This window comes from Hemiscyllium ocellatum, unplaced genomic scaffold (genome assembly GCF_020745735.1).
Source record: "Hemiscyllium ocellatum isolate sHemOce1 unplaced genomic scaffold, sHemOce1.pat.X.cur. scaffold_477_pat_ctg1, whole genome shotgun sequence".
Taxonomy (NCBI): domain Eukaryota; kingdom Metazoa; phylum Chordata; class Chondrichthyes; order Orectolobiformes; family Hemiscylliidae; genus Hemiscyllium; species Hemiscyllium ocellatum.
In genome coordinates this window covers 468,144-487,724 of record NW_026869077.1, presented here as the reverse complement: position 1 = coordinate 487,724, position 19,581 = coordinate 468,144, and the positions used below count along the sequence as shown (strand labels likewise).

At 44.3% G+C, this 19,581-nt stretch overlaps 1 long non-coding RNA gene across 1 annotated transcript in view; it reads right to left on the bottom strand.

Moving 5' to 3' along the window:
* Positions 1–230: 230 nt before the first annotated feature.
* The window catches only part of LOC132813810 (uncharacterized), a 30,224-nt gene continuing 10,873 nt past the window's right edge, over positions 231–19,581 (bottom strand). The window contains exons 2-3 of the long non-coding RNA XR_009644173.1: positions 2,242–2,376; positions 231–317 (exon numbers count right to left, since the gene is read on the bottom strand). This is a non-coding gene — a long non-coding RNA (uncharacterized LOC132813810). The remainder of the gene's footprint in view (positions 318–2,241; positions 2,377–19,581) is intronic.

The following is a 19,581-nucleotide window of genomic DNA, read 5'->3' as shown; positions in this document are numbered from 1 at the left end:
CCAAGGAATGACCGATGGAGCTGAATTCAGGTGATGGATTCTGTCAAGACAAACCAGGGAGGACTAACACAGTTAATAGTTGGGCCCTGGGCAGTGCTGTCGAACATAGATAGACCAAGGAATGCAGTTCCTTGGATGGTGCATCACAGGTGGACAAGGTGGGGAAAGTGGAATTTGGAACACTTGCCCTCATGGGTCAGCGAATTGAATACATAAGTTGGCACATCATGGTACGGCTGTACAAGGCATTGCTGGGTCCCCAGTTGGAGTACTGTGGAGAATTCTGATCATCCTGCTTTAGGAAGCATTTCCGGAAACTGTAAATGGAGCAAAGATTGATGAAGATGTTACTGATACTGGAGGGTTTTAGAGAAACGGAGAAGCCGGATAAAGCTGGAAAGCAAAATGGGGGATGAGATAGCTTTGGCAGATAAGGTTAAGGAGATTGCAAGAAAATTCTACAGCACACAAGTACAAAAACGCAACTAGAGAGACAATAGGGCCCTGCAAAGATCAATAAGGACATCCATGTGTGGAAACCACAGGAGATGGGTAAGACCCTAAATGAACATTTTGTCAGAAATTACTGCAGACAAGTCAGTTAAAGAGACAGTGATGGCTTGAAAAGAGTTCCCATTATAGAAGAGGTAGTGCTGGAGGTCTTCAAACACAAAGGTAGAGAACGCCTTAAGTCCTGAATAAGTGTATCCCAGAACATTGTGATAAGTAGTGGCAGGGACAAGAGCAGAACTATTTGTATCATTGTCCTTCGATGATACAAGTCGCAGGACGATGATTAAAACCACGAGGGATACAGGTAAGGTGATTAGCCAGGGCAGTGGAGTCCATAACTAGATTGAATTGAAGTACAGAAGGGGGAGGTGTTAGCAATTCTGCAAAGTCTAAAAATAGATAAATCTATTGGCCGGATGGGATTTATCCTCGGATTCTCTGGGAAGCCACGAAGGAGATTGCCAAGCCTTTGATTTTGATCTTTTTGTCATCATTGTTTACAGGAATAGTGCTAGAAGGCTGGCGGATAGCAAATGTTGTCCCCTTAGATTAGATTACTTCCAGTGTGGAAATAGACCCTTCGGCCCAACAAGTCCACACTCACCACATCTGATGAGATTTATTAGAAAGTTACCTGGTACGGAGGAAAGGTCTTATGAGGAAAGGCTGAGGGACTTTAAGCTGTTTTTGTTCAAAAGAATGTGTTTGAAGTCAATTAATAGAGACATATAAGATAATCAGCAGGTGAGATGGGTTGGACAGTGAGAGCCTTTTCTCTTGGGTGGCGATGTCTACCAGGAGGGGAGATAGCTTTAAATTTAGGTAGATGCTAATATTAATAAATAGATATGGGACGGATGCCAGAGGTAGGTTCTTTATTCAGAATAGTCGGGGCATGGAATGCATTGCCTGCAACAGTGGTAGACTCGCCAATTTTAAGGGCATTTAAACGGTCGTTGGATAGGCATATGGACACGAATTTGAATAGTGTTGGCTACTTGGGCTTCAGATTGGTTCCACAGGTTGGTGCAAAATCGAAGGCCGAAGGGCCTGCATTGCGCTGTCATGTTCTGTGTGCTAGTGGGCATAAATATGAGATGGGAGAGGAAGCACTTAAAAGAGATTTTAGGAGAAAATTTTCTACACAGACGATGGTGCAGTTATGGAATGAGCTTCCAGGGGAAGTGGTAGAGAAAAGTACAATTACAACATGTAAAATACATTTGGGCAGGTACTTGGGAGGAGAAGGTTTGAAGGGATCCGGTCAAATACAGGGAAACGTGACTTGTTCATGGACTCTGGTCAGCATGGACTAGTTGGATTGAAGGATTGTGCTGCATGCCTCTGTCTCCAGTTATTGGAGGAGGAGACTACTGAGATAAGGCATGTTGTCGACACTGAAGCAAGTTACAGCGATAGGGATGGTAGTCTGGAATGCAGTACATTTCAAATATATCGAGGGACTATTGAGATAGGAGGAGGTTACAGAGATATAAACTGTTATAGGAGTTACAAATTATTGAAGACACTGGTGTACAAGACATGCCATAGATAGTGATGCAGAGTAGTGAGTCTTAGTACAACAGAACTTAGACTGGGGCGGTGATTGAGCCTGGGGTGTGTGTGAACTGTGCTCACCCTCCAGCACTGTATCAGTGACATATATTGTCAGCCGATGTTTGGAGCCCTCTCGTTGCTCTCTGCTCTGTGCACTGTGAGTGATCTTACCTCACTGCAGGATTTATTGAAGGCTGCAGATCTCCCTCTCTTTTGTCTCTCTGGCTGACCAACTATCTTCAATGTGATGATGGACGAGACACCCAGCAGCTGGGAAGTTAATCGAGTCTGAACCTTCCTGAGTACCTACAGGAGACAGGAATAGGCAGAATGGGAATTGTGCTGCCTCGTCTTTCTTCAGAAGAGAGAAACAGACAGAGACAGACAGAGACAGAGACAGACAGAAAGCAAGATCCTAAGTGATATCACCAGAGTGCTGGAAGATATCAGGATCACACAACTGTGTTGGATTGACAGGTTTTGCTTCATGATGCACTGGTATAACCGGTCAGGAATGAGCAACCTGTGAGCAGGTGAAGTGATGGCCTCGTGGTATTATTGCTGGAGCATGTATCCCAAACCTCTGCTAATGTTCGGGGGATACAGGCTGGAATCCCAGCATCAACAATGGTGGAATTTGAAATCACTAATTTTAAAAATAGTAATTAACAATCGACAAGTAAGTATGAGACCATTGCTGATGACCAAAAAACCCAAACACTTGCCCTTTCGAGAAGGACATCTGCCCATCCTCACCTGATCTGCACGACATACCCACAGCAAAGTGTTTGCCTCTCACTGACCCGCTGAACTGGCTGAGAAAGATATTCAGCTCAAGGGCAGCTCCGGCTGGGCAAGAAAGGCTGGTCAGCCAGAGATACTTCATCCCATGCCTGATTTTAAATATAATCCTTTTGGATGGCCCCACTGGAACGGTGCTGGGACCATTGTCCTGGCCGATCATGTCGGTAGGTTAATGGCCAAGGGTTTAAACTGCCAGAGAGGATGCAGGGACAGCGTTCAGGTGAAAGGAACTTTCCGAATCCAAAGGGAAAATGTGACACACGAAAACAGCATGGGGATCTGGCTGAAGATAAGCAAAAAGGAACAGGATGGGACAGAGTTTAAGTAAAATTGTACGTCAGTGAATAGATTTGTGACAATAAATTAAGGAAAGGAATACTTTTAATTGAATGGACAAAGTCGATGCAATAAGGTGGATTTGTGACAGAGATAAAAGAGATTTAGACACCAGGGAAATATGGATACAGTGTGAACAAAAATATTCAGTGGTTTACAACCTTGCCGATACTCGGGCAAAATGTGTAATGCTAACAATAATGGATAACGAAGACATCACAAAGAAAGCATTTGGCATCAGAACATGAAGTCGAGTCAGTCTGAATGTAAATTCTGGCTACTACTTGCCAAGGACACAAGCAGCAGAACAATTTTAGCCAACGAACTTTATTCCATTGCTCATCACTGTATTACACAGGAACTCATTGGATTTTTAATAAAGGCATTGTGATAATTTTGGAAAACTTCAATATTTGTATAATCTGGACCAATCACACGGAGAACATTGATATTGGAAGAGGAGTTCGGTTATATATTTTTTTCAGTGTTTCGCTGTGCAACAGGCTAGGGATGTAACTATGTCAGAGCGACCGTGTGATGAAACTTAGTGAATGTGTAACGTCACCGGGAGAGATCCTTCGGGAAATTGTGATAAAGTACAGCTAAATACACAAAATGTTTTAAAGTGAATCACAGAAAGGACGAGCTGCAACTAGAAACAAAAATAGCCAATTACATGAGTTTGAGAGGAGAACTGACCAAGGTAAACAGCCTAAACAGACTGAAATATGTGTTTGTAAATGGACAGTGGAAAACATTTCAAGGAACAGTATAAAACACAACAGAAGGACATTCCATTGAAACAGTAAAACCCTCAGCAAGAAATCCCCACTGGTCCCTCACTCAGGACAAAAGGGATCATACTAGATTATGAGGCTGAGAAGATCAGCACAAAATACTTAAAATCTTGAAGTGAGAGAGTGCTTTAGGAGTAAATGTTAAATGGATTGCAAAGGGTCTGGTAGCAGGAGGAGGGCAGTGGGAAGGGGAATCATTGTCAGGGTTTAATGACACGATAGGAACAGGGAGAGGTGAAGGTGGGAGGTGGTGAGAGTGTTATAGAGAGTGGTCAGGTCTAGAATGGTGTTACAAAACCAGTACGGATTGCTGCAGCTGGACTTGTTTCCAGAGGTACGGAAGTGCATAGGTCTTTTTATTTATTCATTCGTTGGATGTAGTTGTCACTGCCTGGACGAACATTCTTTGACCCGACTGCTAATTACCTAGAGGGTAGCTCAGAGTCAGCCATATTGCTGTAGGTCTGGATCAGATTCCTAAAAGGAGGTAAGTGAACCAAATGAGTTCTTCTTACTGAACAACAATATTTTTATGATAGCCTCACCAATGTATTTTACAGATGCACCATTACATGCCAACTCTTACTCTCAATGCTCTCCCCAATGAAGGTAAACATCCCAAATGTCTGATTCACCAGCCTGTCTACCTGTGACAACACATTCAAAGAACTGTGTACCTGCATCCCTCGGTCTCTGACTGACAACACCACCCAGGGCCCAAACATTAACTGTACAGGTCCCACCCTGGTTTGTTTCACCAAAATAGAACACTTCACATTTATCTAATTAAACTCCATCTGCTATTCTTCAGCCCACTATCCCAGCAGTACTGTTCATCATGTTGTAATATATACGATCTTCTCCACTAACCACTTTACCTCCAATGTCAGTGTCACCCAAGAAGCTTACTTACCAGGAAACCAATATTCCATCCAAACCATTTATCCAAATGACAAACAACAGGGGACCCACTACACCGCTGGTCACATGCCTCCAGTCAGAAACACATGTCTCCCATCACCCGCTGTCTCCTACCATCAAGCCAATTTTGAATCCAGTTCACTAGCTCCTCCTGAATGCCATATCATTTTACACTGATCTGAGTTTATCACCCAGCTTACCAGACAGAACATAGAACGCAGAACAGTTCAGCCCAAGACCCTTCGGCCATGATTTCATGCCAACCTTTTATCCAACTATAAGATCAAAATTACCTACATACCCTTCATTTTACTATTATCCATGTGTCTGTCCAAGAGTCTATTAAATGTCCCGAATGTGTCTAATTTTACTACCACCATTGGCAGTCCATCCAACCACCTACCATTCTCTATCCTCTTATCCATCCTCCATTCACCTTAAAATTATGCCGCCTTGTTACAGCCATTTATTCCATAAGAGGAAAAGTCTCTGACTATTCACTCTCTGTGTGCCTATCATCATTTTGTTCACCTCTACAGGGTTGCCCCACCCCCTTCTTCACTTCAATGAAAAAAGCCTTAGCTCCCTCAAACTTTCTTCATGAGAAATGTTCTCCATTCCAAGCAGCACCCTGGTAAATTTCTTGTGTACCCTCTCTGAAACTTGCACATCCTTCCTGTAAACAGGGGGCCGGAACTGAACACAATATTCCAAGTGTGGTCTCACTAGGAGGCTATTAAGATGCACTAAAACCTCACTGCTCTTAAAATCTATCCCCTTGCTAAGGAAAGCCAACACAATATATGCCTTTTTAACAACCCTACCAACGTACGTGGCAACTTGAGGGATCTATGGACATAGACCCCATGGTCTCTCTGTTCCTCCACACTGCCAAGTATTCTGCCTTTTAACCCTGAATTCTGTATTAAAATTCAACCTTCCAGAATGAATCACTTCACACTTTTCCAGATTTAACTCCATCTGCAACTTCCAGGCCAGCTGTGTCCTGTCAATGTCCCTATGCAATCTACAATAGCCCTCCACATTACCCACCACTCCAACAATCTTCGTATGATTAGCAAACTTACATAAAACATAGAAAAATACAGCGCAGTACAGGCCCTTTGGCCCTCGATGTTGCGCTGATCCAAGCCCACCTAACCCACACTCGTCCACTATCCTCCATATGCTTATCCAATGCCCGTTTAAATGCCCAGAAAGAGGGAGAATCCACCACTGCTACTGGCAGGGCATTCCATGAACTCACAACTCGCTGAGTAAAGAATCTACCCCTAACATCTGTCCTATACCTACTACCTCTTAATTTAAAGCTATGCCCCCTTGTAATAGTTGACTCCATACGTGGAAAAAGGTTCTCATGGTCAACCCTATCTAAACCCCTAATCATCTTATACACCTCTATCAAGTCACCCCTAAACCTTCTTTTCTCCAATGAAAACAGCCCCAAGTGCCTCAGCCTTTCCTCATATGATCTTCCTACCATACGAGACAACATCCTGGTAAACCTCCTCTGCACCCGTTCCAGTGCCTCCACATCCTTCCTATCGTATGGCGACCAAAACTGCACACAATACTCCAGATGCGGCCGCACCAGAGTCTTATACAACTGCAACATGACCTCAGGACTCCGGAACTCAATTCCTCTGCCAATAAAAGCCAGTACGCTATATGCCTTCTTCACAGCACTATTTACCTGGCTGGCAACTTTCAGAGATCTGTGTACATGGACACCAAGATCCCTCTGCTCATCCACACTACCAAGTATCTGATCATTAGCCCAGTACCCCATCTTCTTGTTACTCTTACCAAAGTGAATCACTTCACACTTAGCTACATTGAACTCCATTTGCCACCTTTCTGCCCAGCTCTGCAGGCTGATCTATATCCCGCTGTAACCTGCCACATCCTTCCTCACTGTCAACAACTCCACCGACTTTCGTATCATTCACAAACTTGCTCACCCAACCTTCTAGCCCCTCCTCCAGGTCATTTATAAAAATGACAAACAGTAATGGTCCCAAAACAGATCCTTGCGGAACACCGCTAGTAACTACACTCCAAGATGAAACTTTACCATCAACTACTACCCTCTGTCGTCTTCCAGCCAGCCAATTCCTAATCCAAACCTCCAACGCACCCTCAATGCCATAACGCCGTATTTTTTGCAGTAGCCTACCATGGGGAACCTTATCAAATGCCTTACTAAAATCCATATACACCACATCTACTGCTTTACCCTCATCCACCTCCTTAGTCACCTTCTCAAAGAATTCAATAAGGTTTGTGAGGCACGACCTGCCCTTCACAAAACCATGCTGACTATCCTTGATCACATTATTCCTATCCAGATGTGCATAAATTCTATCCCTTACAATTCTCTCTAAGACTTTGCCCACAACAGAAGTGAGACTCACGGACTATAGTTACTAGGGTTATCCCTACTCCCCTTCTTGAACAAGGGAACCACATTTGCTATCCTCCAGTCTTCTGGCACTATTCCTGTAGACAACGAGGACATAAAAATCAAGGCCAATGACTCTGCAATCTCCTCCCTTGCTTCCCAGAGAATCCTAGGATAAGTGCCATCAGGCCCAGGGGACTTTTCACCCTTTCCAGAATTTCCAACACCTCTTCCCTACATACCTCAAAGCCATCCATTCTAATTGTGACTCAATATTCACTTCGGCAACAATGCCCTGTTCCTGAGTGAATACTGACGAAAAGTATTCATTCAGTATCTCCCCAATCTCTTCAGCCTCCACACGCAACTTCTCATTACTATCCTTGACTGGACCTATTCCTACCCTAGTCATTCTTTTATTCCTGACATACCTATAGAAAGCCTTTGGGTTTTCCCTAATCCTACCAACTCAGGACTTTTCATGTCCCCTCCTTGCTGCTCTTAGCTCTCTTTAGATCCTTCCTGGCTACCTTATAACTCTCAATTTCCCCAACTGAACCTTCACGCCTCATCTTTACATAGGCCGCCCTCTTCCCTTTAACCAGGGTAACCAATTCCATATTAAACCACGGCTCCCTCACATGACCCTTTCCTCCCTGCCTGACAGGTACATACTTATCAAGGCCACTCAATAGTTGCTCCTTGAACAAGCTCCATATATCGATTGCACCCTTCTCTTGAAGCCTACTTTTCCATCCTAAGTCATGCCTCACCGCACATAATTTCCCTGCCCCCAGCTATAACTCTTGCCCTGCAGTGCACACTTATCCCTCTCCATCACCAGATTAACAGTCACCGAATTGTGATCACTGTCCCCAAAGTGCTCACCTACCTCCAATTCTAACACCTGGCCTGGTTCGTTACCCAGAACCAAATCCAGTATGGCCTCACCTCTTACTAACCCACTCTCCAAAATCCACATCCAAGTCATTTATAAAAATCACAGAGAGCAGAGTCCCAGAGCCGACTGTTACAGAACACCACTGGTCACTGAGCTCCAGACTCAATACTGTCCACCTGCTGCCACCCTCTGTCTTCTCTGGGCCATCCAATCCTGTAACCAGACAGACAGATTTCCCTGTATCCCATGCCTCCTTATTTTCTGAATGAGCCATCAACGTATTCGCTCATATCCTCAAATAATTCAATAAGATTTGTGAGGCATGACCTGCCCCTCACAAACCCGTGCTGACTGTCTCTAATGAAACGATAGTTTTCCAAGTAGTCATAAATCCTGTCTTTAGAGTCTTTGCCAATAATCTGCACCCCACAGACATTAGACTAAATCTGTAATTCCCAGGATTGTACCTCTGTAACATGGCCCGGACTCTACAAAACATCCCTCCTCTGCCAGGTTCCCCAGAAGGGCACTGGAGGGTGGTGGGGGTTACAGAGACAGGGAGGGATATCAGGACAAAAGGATTTTGCAGACATTAGGAGGGTTGCAGTGCCAAAAGGTGACTTCAGTGATTGTGAGGTTTCATGGTGATGAAGGTAGTTGAGGAGGGAGGGAGGGAGGATTGTAGGGAATTAAGAGGTTTCACAGTTTAGGTGCTTTGTTAGGGCTGCAAGTGGTTACTGAGTTGGGGAGGTTTAAGCACTGGTGGATATTACATAAACATGTGGTTTTAGTTGCAATGCAGGAAGAGGATGCAGGAAGCTGGAGAGTATGGGGTCTGAACGAGGTTACACAAATGAGAAGAGTTGTCAGGGGTGGAGGTGTTTACAGAGACAGCAATGGTCTGATTTGGAGCAGAGGACCCAGATTGGGAGGGATGTGGGGACTGAAGGTGGTTTCACAGGGAGGGAGAACCATAGGCCCACAGGAGGTTACAGAAATGTGGAGAGCTGTAGGGCTGACGGGTTCAAGGAGTTGGGAATGCTGGGAGGGATAGAGAAGTTTACCAGGATAAGGATGTTTGTACGACAGGGCTGGATCACACAGACAGGGACTGTTTTAGGGAACTGAGCAGATTACAGAGATAAAGAGCTTTGTGACATCTGGCGGAACAAACAGAGATATGGAGGGTCATTGTGACTGAAGATGTTTATAGATATAGGAAGGCTTAGGTTCTGGGGGTAAGGAGGGTGTGGAATCTGGATTCGTTTTTCAGAGATTGGGGTAGCAAGTTTGGTTGGAGACAGTTTCACAGATAAGGGAGCATTACACAAACAGGAGGAAGTTCCTGCGGTAGGGAGGGTTCGAGTGGAGAGTGATGTTTACACAGATAGGGGTGTAAGAGCTGGAGAAGGTTATGGAGATGCGTAACTGGATGGAGATACAGGAGGAGCTTACATTGACACGGTGGGTGATAGTGACGGGAGAATGTTACATAGTTAATGAGTCTTGTAGGAACAGGACCGGGTGAAACACAGGCATTGGAGTGGGATCTACAGATCGGGAGTGTTGCAGGGACCTGAGAGGATAACACAGATAGGGATGCTGGTAGGGTCTCCACAGACTGATGGCGTTTTAGGGACTGGAAGAGGTTATGTACACAGGGAGGGCTCTAAGACTGCAGGAGCTTATGGAGAGTTGAAGATTTGGAGCAGTTCACAGAGGGAGGGTTCTCCGACAGGAGTAGGTCACAGATAGTGAGGGTTGTGTTGCCTGAGTAAGTTAAAGAGAGGGGAGTTTTCGGGTCCAGAAGAGATTACACTGACAGGGACAGTTGAAGAGAATGAAGCAAAAATGCCTGGAGAAGGTTACACAGATAGGGAGGTGAGTAGGGACTGAAGGTGAATACACAAACATGGAGGGTTATATTGTTAGACGGAGCTTAGAAGGATAGGGACTGGTGTCGGGATTTACACAGATAGGGAAGGTTGTGTTTTTGGAGAAGGTTACAATGACACAGACAGTGGGAGGGAGTGTTTAATGGACTACAGAAGAGCTCAGAGAGAATGAATTCTGGGGAGTGGAATAGATTACAGACACAGAGATGGCTGGCGGGTTGAAGAGAGCTTCTACAGATCCTCAGTGCTGTAAGGCTGGAGGGAGGTTACAATAATAAGGGTTTCCTACACTTATTGACGTTTTTGATATAGAGAAAGTCTCAGAACGGGACTGTCAAAAGGAGGTACACACAGTCCAGATGGGTTTACAGAGATATAAATGTTTTTTGGGGGGGGGGGGTTCAGGATGGAACAGTGATTGGGAGTGATGTAACCAATGACAACAGTTATAAGGATTGTTCTAAAAGCAGGAAGAGGTGACAGTCATATCGATCATGGTAAGGACTGGAGAAGCTGACATCGCCAAGGAGTGTTTTAGAGACTGTTGGAGATTACACATATAAGGAGAGTATTGGGGATGAGGCAAGGTTCAAGAGACAGGGATGGTTGACAGGACTGGACAATAACCTGAATAGAATCTCCACAGTGTGGAAAAAGGCCATTTGGCCCAACAAGCCCACACCAACCCTCTAAAGAGCATCCTAACCAGACCCATCCCTCTCCCTGTCCATTAAACCCTGCATTTCTCATGATGAACTCACCTAAAGCACACTTGCCTGAATACTACGGTCAATTTATGATCGACAATCACGTATCGTGCAAATGTCGAGCTATGGCAGGAAACTAAAGCACCCGGAAGAAACCTACACAGTCAGGGGGGAGAACATGCAAAGTCCACACAGACAATCGGCCAAGGCTGGAATTAAAGCCAGGTTCCAGGCACAGTGAGGCTGATTATACAGAGCACTGCAGAGATTGGACTAGGTCACAAAGTTCACAAGGTTTATTGGAACAGGAAGAGAATATAGTCAGGGACAGGATAAGGTTCCATAGATGGTGTCCATGAGAGGGACTGGAGGAGGTGAACGCAATAGGGAGGGTTGTGGATTCTCTCTACAATTAGAGTTAGGGACAGTTGGGGAGACTGGATGAAGTTAGTCATACTCAGAGTTGTACACATTGGGTGAGGTTACTGAGTTAGCAAGGATTCTTTGGACTGGCTGAGGTTATCGACAGAGGCAGTTGTGAGAATGAGAGTTGTTACAACAACTGAGAGGATATTTCAGGTACATGGATGGTTTTAGTGGCTGCAGGATGTTCGAGAGCTAGGAAGGCTAGTACTGACTGGAGGTGGTCAAAGGTACGGAACATTGTAGTGTTGGGAGTTAGTCACAGAGACAGAGAAGATTGAAGAGAGAGAGAGGGGGGCATGGTTACAGATCTCGGGAGCTTTCAGGAAGCTTCAGAACATTACATAATGGGAGGGTTGGTAGGAAACGCTGTACAAACAGTGAGGTGAATTGGATGATGGAAGGTTAGAGATAATGAGGTGCTGTAGGACAGGATGGAGGACTGCTGTTGGGATTGGAAAAGGTTACAGCAACGTGATTGGGCTGTAGTGCTGGACAAGATGACAGACATAAGGATTTTTAGAGTGTTTCGGTGATAGTAGTCCTAACACTAGCTTTCAAAGTCATTTTGGTAAAATAAGGATAGGGCAGAAGTGAAGACGCCAAATTTGTGGAAGCCCCATCATCATTAGAATATTACTGTCACTGGGCATTATTACTACCACGAGACAGGATCTGGCAAACATAGACCGGGAGGAACTTTTTGCTGTTGGGTTCACACTCAGAAACAGGAAGTATGTTAAATTGATACAGGGAGAATTCAAGGCCAGTGTGTTCTGCGAAGAGTGAATGACAAAGGCAGTAACTCCAGTGAATACTGGTCAAGCGATATCCTGAGCTTGATGAAGGAAATACAAGGCGATGAAAACAGGCAAAGACCGACCAACATATAGATAGTGCAAGGCAATCCTTAAAATGACGGGCAAATAATGGGCATGAAATATCCTTGGCAGATACTGTTAAGGAGAGGCCACAGGGAATTTAATGAGTACAGTTCGAGGAAGAGGATTCCCAGGTAAACAGCGAGGCTTGTTAGAAACCAAAGGGCCAATCTGTAATGGAGCCAGTGGAAATCGGTGAGAACTTCAATGAATACTTCCCATCTGTATTCACACAGGAGAAAGACATTGTCACCGGGGATTTCAGTTGGGACGGTGAGGTTCGAGAACAAGAAAAGATGAATAAGGAGGAGGTATTAAATGTTTTCACAGGCATAAAGGTGGAGAAATCCCCAGTGCCTAATGAAATGTATCCCAGGCTGCTATGGGAGGTAAGGGAGGAGATTGTTGGGCCCTGGTGGATATATATAAAACTTTGCTGGCCACAGGTGAAGTGTTGAATGACTGGAGGGTCGCTAATGTGGTTCTTTGTTCAAGAAGGGCAGCAGGGATAGGCCAGGTAATTACAGAGCAGATAGTCTGACAGCAGAGGGAGGGAAATTATTGGAATGAATTTTGAGGATGAATCAACACTTCCAAAGGCAAGGATCACCTCTGCAGCAGCATCACAGATTTGGAAGAGTGAGATACTGTCTGAGGAATTCAGTTCAGTTTTTTTGAAATGGTGTCGAAAAATATTGATGAGGGCAGTGCAGATGATGTGGTTTACATGGACTTGAATAAGGCCTTTGACAAGGTCCCTCGTGGAAGGCTGGTCCAAATGTAAAGAGCCAATGGGATCCAAGGCAAGTTGGTAATGTGGATTAAAAAAAACAGTGGATAGACTTCTCGTGTTTGGAATTCTTTCATCAGTGGGTGCACCACAGGGATCTGCGCAGGAAGCATTGCTGGTTATTTTGTGGAATAATAACTCCGATGTAAAAACAGAAGGAATCATTAGTAGGTTTGCAGATGACATGAAAGGTGAGGGATGGTCTCAGACTGCAGTCAGATATCAATCAGATGATAAACTGAGCAGAGTAATGGCAGATGGAGTTTACTTCTGATCACTGTGAGGCAATGCACTATGGGAAGTCTCATAAGTGAACGATATACATCATGAATAGTAGGTCCTCCTGGAGTACTGAGGAACACAGGGACATTGGTGAACAAGTTTCTGGACGTCTGAAGGTGTCAGCATAAGTGGACCTGAACTGGGAGCAGGAGCGGGACCCATATCCTGGTGGGGCGATTGTTAGAGCTGCTTGAGAGGATATAATCTGATCTGGCAGGATGTTGCAACTTAAACAGTTGGAAGGCCAGAAAGAAGATTGAGGTTGGTGCACAAGTTAAAGAGAGCAATTTCAGCAGACAAGGCAGGCACGAATCTAGCAAGAAATGGGGGAGGGGTGGAAACTGATGATTAACCTGCATTTACTTCAACGCAAGGGACCTGATAGCTAAGGAGAATGACCTCACGGCATGGATTGGAACATGGGACTGGGAGATTATAGTTACTACAGAAACACAACTGAGGGAGGTTGAGGACTGGCAGCTCATTGTTTCAAGTTGGAGATGCTACAGGAAGCATCGAAGGGGAGGCAAGAGAGGACGTGTGGTGGTGGGTTTTGATTGCATGAATCATCCCAGTAGTACTTAGAGAGGATATTCCGATGTTATCACCCAGTGAACCTATGTTTGTGGAACTGAGAAATAAGAATGGGTCATCACTCTGACACGATTGTCCCACTGACCCCGAATAATCCGTGGCAGAGTGAGGAATAAATATATCAGGAGATCTCAAATATCAATCATAATAATAGGGCTGTTATGGTTGGGGTTTTCAAATCTTCCAAACCTAGACTGGGACTGCCAGTGTTCAGTGTTTGCAAGGGAGGAATTTGGTAATTGTGTTCCAGAAACTCCCAATTAATATGAAAATGGTCTGAAAAGAGAAAGGGGCAAAACCTGACCTTCCCTTGGGTATTAAGGTCGGGAAAGGGACTGAGGTGTGAGTGGGAAAGCATTTTGCCAAAGTGACCACAATTCTATTAATTTGAAAACAGCTTCGGAAAAGGACAGGCCTGGTCCACAGGTTCAAGTCATAAAATGGGGCCTGACCAATCTTGATCGTGTTAGCCAGGAACGTTCAAAAGGTGATTGGGGAGTCTATTTGCAGGGAAAGGGAAGTCTGGCAAGTGCGAATATTTCAAGATTGAGACAAATTGAGCGATCACCACCAGCAGGTTCCTGTTTGTGTGCAACTCAATGCTGACAGCATTAGGAGACACTGGCTGTCTATTGAGGGTCTGGTCAAGGAATAGGGGCTACGTGTCAGGTATAGCCAGCTGGATCAAGGGAACCTCTGAGGATCACAGGGGCTGTAGGAATATACTTTGGGTGGAAATCAGGAATGCAGAAAGGGTACATGAAATAGCCTTGGCAGATAATGAGAATAAGAATCCAAAAGTGATTGTATTAATATATTGAGTAAAAGAAAACTCGAGACAAAATATTGCTCCTTAAAGATCAATGAGGGCATGGATGTGTGGAACAGCAGGATATGGCTAAGACATTAAACACATTTTTTACTCCAGAACTTACTGTGGACAAAAACTGGGGAACTCAGGGAATAAGAGTAATACGTTAGTCCATATTTGGAGTTCGCTGCAATTCCAGTATCCCCAAGATAGGAAGGATGTTGTGCAATTTGAATGTGTTCAGAAAAAAATCACAAGATGTTGACAGGGTTGTTGCTGAATAAGTTGTGGTTATTTTCTCCGGAGCGTCGGAGACTGAGGGGTGACCTGACAGAGGTTTATAGAAACATGAGGGGCATGGATTGGGTAAACATTCAAGGTCTTTGCCCAAGGGTTGGGAAGTCCAAAACTAGAGGGCAGAGGTTTAAGGTTAGAGGGGAAAGGAATAAAAAGGGACAGCCTTTTCATGCACATGGCGATGTGTGTATGGAATGGGCTTAGAGAGAAAGTAGCAGATATTGATACTATGACAACTTTTAAGAGATATCTGGATGGGTTTATGAATAATAAGGGTTTAGAGGTACATGGGCCAAGCGCTGTAAAATGAGATGGATGTACTTACATCTTCTGGTCAGCATGGGCGAGTTGGACTGAAGAGTCTGTTACTATCCTGTACATCTCTATGCCTTGAAAAGAGGGCATGTTATAGAAGAGGTGGTGCTGGAGGTTTTAAAACACAAATTTATGGAAAGCCCCAGGACCTGATTAAGTGTATCACAGGACATTGTGTGATGCTAGGGAATAAATTGTGAAGCCCCGAGCAAAGATATTTGTACCATTGACAGCCATGTGTGATGGGCTGGAAGGCTAGAGGGTGGCATTGTCAGCAGTGAAGGAGGTTTTTTGAGATTACAAAGGGATCTTGATGAAATGGGTGAATGGGCTGAAAAACTGTAGATGGAATTCAATCTGAATAAATGCAAGGTAAAATAAACAATTGCAGAGCTTATACAATTAATGTTAGGGCCTCGGTTAGTGTTTTAGAGCAGAGGGACCTCTGGGTTCAGGTACATAATTCTTGAAGTTTGCATCACAGGATGGATAAGACAGTGCTTGGCATGCCTGACTATTGCTCAGTCCATTGAGTGTAGGATTTGGGACGTCATGTTGAGATTGCACAGACATTGGTGAGGCCTGTTCTGCAATACTCTGCCCAGTTCTGGTCGCCCAGTTATAGGGAGGATATTATTAAGCTGCAGGGGATTCGGAAAAGATTAACCAGGGCGTTGTTGAATATGGAAGGCTTGAGTTCTGAAAAATGATTGGATCGGGTGAGTCTTTTTTTTTTACAGGAGTCTGGATGTTGAGACGTGATGTTATAAAAGTTTATTTTAAAAAATGAGTTTTTTAGATCGATTAAATGGTAATTGTCTTTTCTGTAGGATGGGGGAGTCTCAAAAGGAGAGACCACAATTTAAAGGTTAGAAGAGTGAGATGTTCAAAAAAAAGGCATGGGGGCAAATTGTTACACAGAGGGTGTTTTGATTGTGGAATGAACTTCCTGAGGAAGGGTGGATGTGGGTACAATTACAACGGTTAAAAGACAGAGACACTAAACGAGTATTTTTCATCAGATTTTACTGTGGAAAAGGATATGGAAGATATAGAATGGAGGGAAATAGATGGTGACACCTTGCAAAATGTCCATATTACAGAGGAGCAAGTGTTGGATGTCTTGAAATGCATAAAGGTGGATAAATTCCCACTTCCTGATCAGGTGTAATCGAGAACTCTGTGGGAAGTTAGAGAAGTGATTACTGGACCTCTTGCTGAGATATTTGTATCATAGATTGTCATAGGTGAGACGCCGGAAGACTGTAAGTTTGCAAACGTGGTGCCACTTTTTAAGAAGAGTGGAAAGGACAAGCCAGGGAATTGCAGAGCAGTGAGCCTGACCTCGGTGGTGGGCAAGCTGTTTGGAGGGAATCCTGAGGGAGAGGATGTACATATATTTGGAAAGGCAAGGACTGATTAGGGATAGTCAACATGGCTTTATGCATGTCTCACAAACTTGATTGAGTTTTTTGAAGAAGTAACAAAGAGGATTGATGAGGGCTGAGCGGTAGATGTGATCTATATGGACTTCAGTAAAACGTTCGATAAGATTCCCCATGGGAGACTGATTCGCATGGTTCGATCTCATGGAACACAGGGAGAACTAGCCATTTAGATACAGAGGTAAAAACAATGACTGCAGATGCTGGAAACTAGATTCTGGATTAGTGTTGCAGGAGGAGCACAGCAGTTCTGGCAACATCCAAAGTGCAGCAAAGTCGACGTTTCGGGCAAAAGCCCTTCATCAGGAATAAAGGCAGTGAGCCTGCAGCGTGGAGGGACTCCCTGAGATTCTTGTAGAGAGAGGAGGAAAACTTCTTCAAGGCAGGCATCCTTGCAAGAGGATTCGCAGTCCGGTTAAAATCAATGAGGTAAAAACAATGACTGCAGATGCTGGAAACCAGATTCCGGATTAGTGGTGCTGGAAGAGCACACAGCTTCCATGTCTTTCTCCACAGTAAATCCGAACACAAAATATTTGTTCAGTATCTCCCCCATCAGCAGTGATTCCACACAGACAGCCGCATTGACCTTTCAGGGGCCCGATTCTCTCCCGAGCTCATTTTTAGCCCTTGTTGAAACTTATCGAAATTTCAAATATCCCTCTACTGCAACTAGCCTCCCCTACCCTTATCTATTCTGCATTTATGGTCACACCAAAATGCAGAATCCAACAGATTTAAAATATTCCCTTTTTCTAAAATCATGTGTCTCCCATTGTTTCTAAGCATCCAGTTATCATTTGTTGTCATATCCTTTAAAACACATTCCAGCACGTTCCCGACTTACTGTCAGGCTAACACTATTTGGTTTCAGATTGACAGCAGAAAGGGGTGAGGGAGTTCTTGTTTATCAATCTGAAAAATGTAGCTTACGGATCAGCAGGTAATAGAGAAGGCAAATCAAATGGTGCCACTTGTTACAGAGGGAATGTCTGAAAATAGGGAGGTCTTGGTAAAATGATGCAAGGTACAAGTCAAACCACACCTAGGTTATAATGAACAGTATGCGTGCCCTAAGGAAAGACATTCTTGTGTTGGAGGCAGGCCAGGGAAGGTTCACTCGGCTGATCCTGAAGATAGTGGGATTTTCCAATGAGCAGAGGTGGAGAAGATTGACTTGGAACCCATTGGGGTTTTGTAGAATAGGAGAGAAATTGAATGAAACATCCAGGATTGTGAGGGGCTTTGACAGGGTAGATGCCGTTAAGTTAGAAAATAGAACAGTACAGCACAGTAATAGGCCCTTCGGCCCACCATGGCTGTGCTGACCATGATGCTATTCTAAACTAATCCCACCTGCCTGCACATGGGCGATATCCCTATATTCTCTGCCTGTTCATGTTTCTGTCTAAATGCCACTTCATAACTTTGCTCTCATTGCCACCTCTCCCACCTCCTGAGCAGCTTCCACCCTCTCGGTAAAGAAAACTGGCCTCATTCATCTCACTTAAAACTTCTCACTCTCACCTTAAACCGAGGCGCCCTGGTATTTGATATTTCGACATTGGAAGAAGGAGTCCAACTATCCACGCCTCTCCTAACGCTATATACCTGTACCAGGTCACCCCTCATTCTCTGATATTCTCGCAAAACAATTCAACTGGGTCCAACCTCCTTACAGTAAACACATTCTCGTTCAGGCAACATGCTGCCAACCCTCTGCTGCAACCTCCCCAGAGCCTCCACATCCTTCCTGTAGTGTGGCGATGAGAACAACACGCAACCTTCCAAACATGGCCGAATGAAGTTTCATTCAGTCACAACATGACATGCAAACGTCTGCACTCAATACTGTGACCAATGAAGGTAACCATACCATACTCCTTTACCACCACATCCTCCTGTGTTGTTATTTTCCGGGAGCTACGAATTTACATCCAAGGTCATCTGTTTATCAATGTTTCCAATTAGTCAATTAGTGTACCTCTCTCTTCCATTTGACTTCATAAATGTATCACTTCACACTTGTCCCGATGAAATTTGATTGGCCATTTCTCTGCACAGCGTCCCAGCTGACCTACACACTGCTGCAACCTTTAACCCTCTTCCTCACTATTCACAATTCCCCTAACTATCCCTAATCATTACATGCCTTTCCAAATGTATTCTGCAAAATACGAATCAAACTGCTGACCTTTTCATCTGAATCACAGATATAAATTACACACAGACATCGCAGCACTGATCCTTGTGAAACACCATTGGTCACAGACTTCTAATTAGAAATTGACCACTCCACATGCCTCTGTCTACTATCACCAAGACAATATTGTATCCAACTTACCAACGAGCATGGATTGTGATTTGTTCTTCCAGATGCCCCTTGCTATTTGTAAGCTGTCCATTCAAAATGACTCTATGTTTTGATTCCCAGATTAAATTGGCTGTCTCACTAATGCACTGATTGCATCCTTTCTTCACAACAAAATGGGACATTGTTTGGTTTTTTGTTGATCTGCCTAAATCCGTACAACCCCTTCAATAATCACATTGCTGTCATGGTCATTGTGCAGCCACCGCTCACAATAACAGTTCGATCATATCTGTTCTCTTCTGTTAATGCTGTCGTTCCATCTGCCTTGTTGCAAATGCATGGCGCGTGTCACCGAGAGAGGGCCTTGGAGGGATGGATAGAGGTCACACAGTGGGAAAGATGTTTGGGGGCACGACAATGTTGCAGGGTTAAACATAGTTACAGTTGCTACAGAAGGTTTGCAGGAGAAAACATTTCATTGTTTGGAGGAAGTTAGAGAGATAAAGCGTCTTTGATTAGACTTCAGAGAAAGGGATGTGTGTAGGGTTGTGGATCGTTACATGGACTTTGTTGATC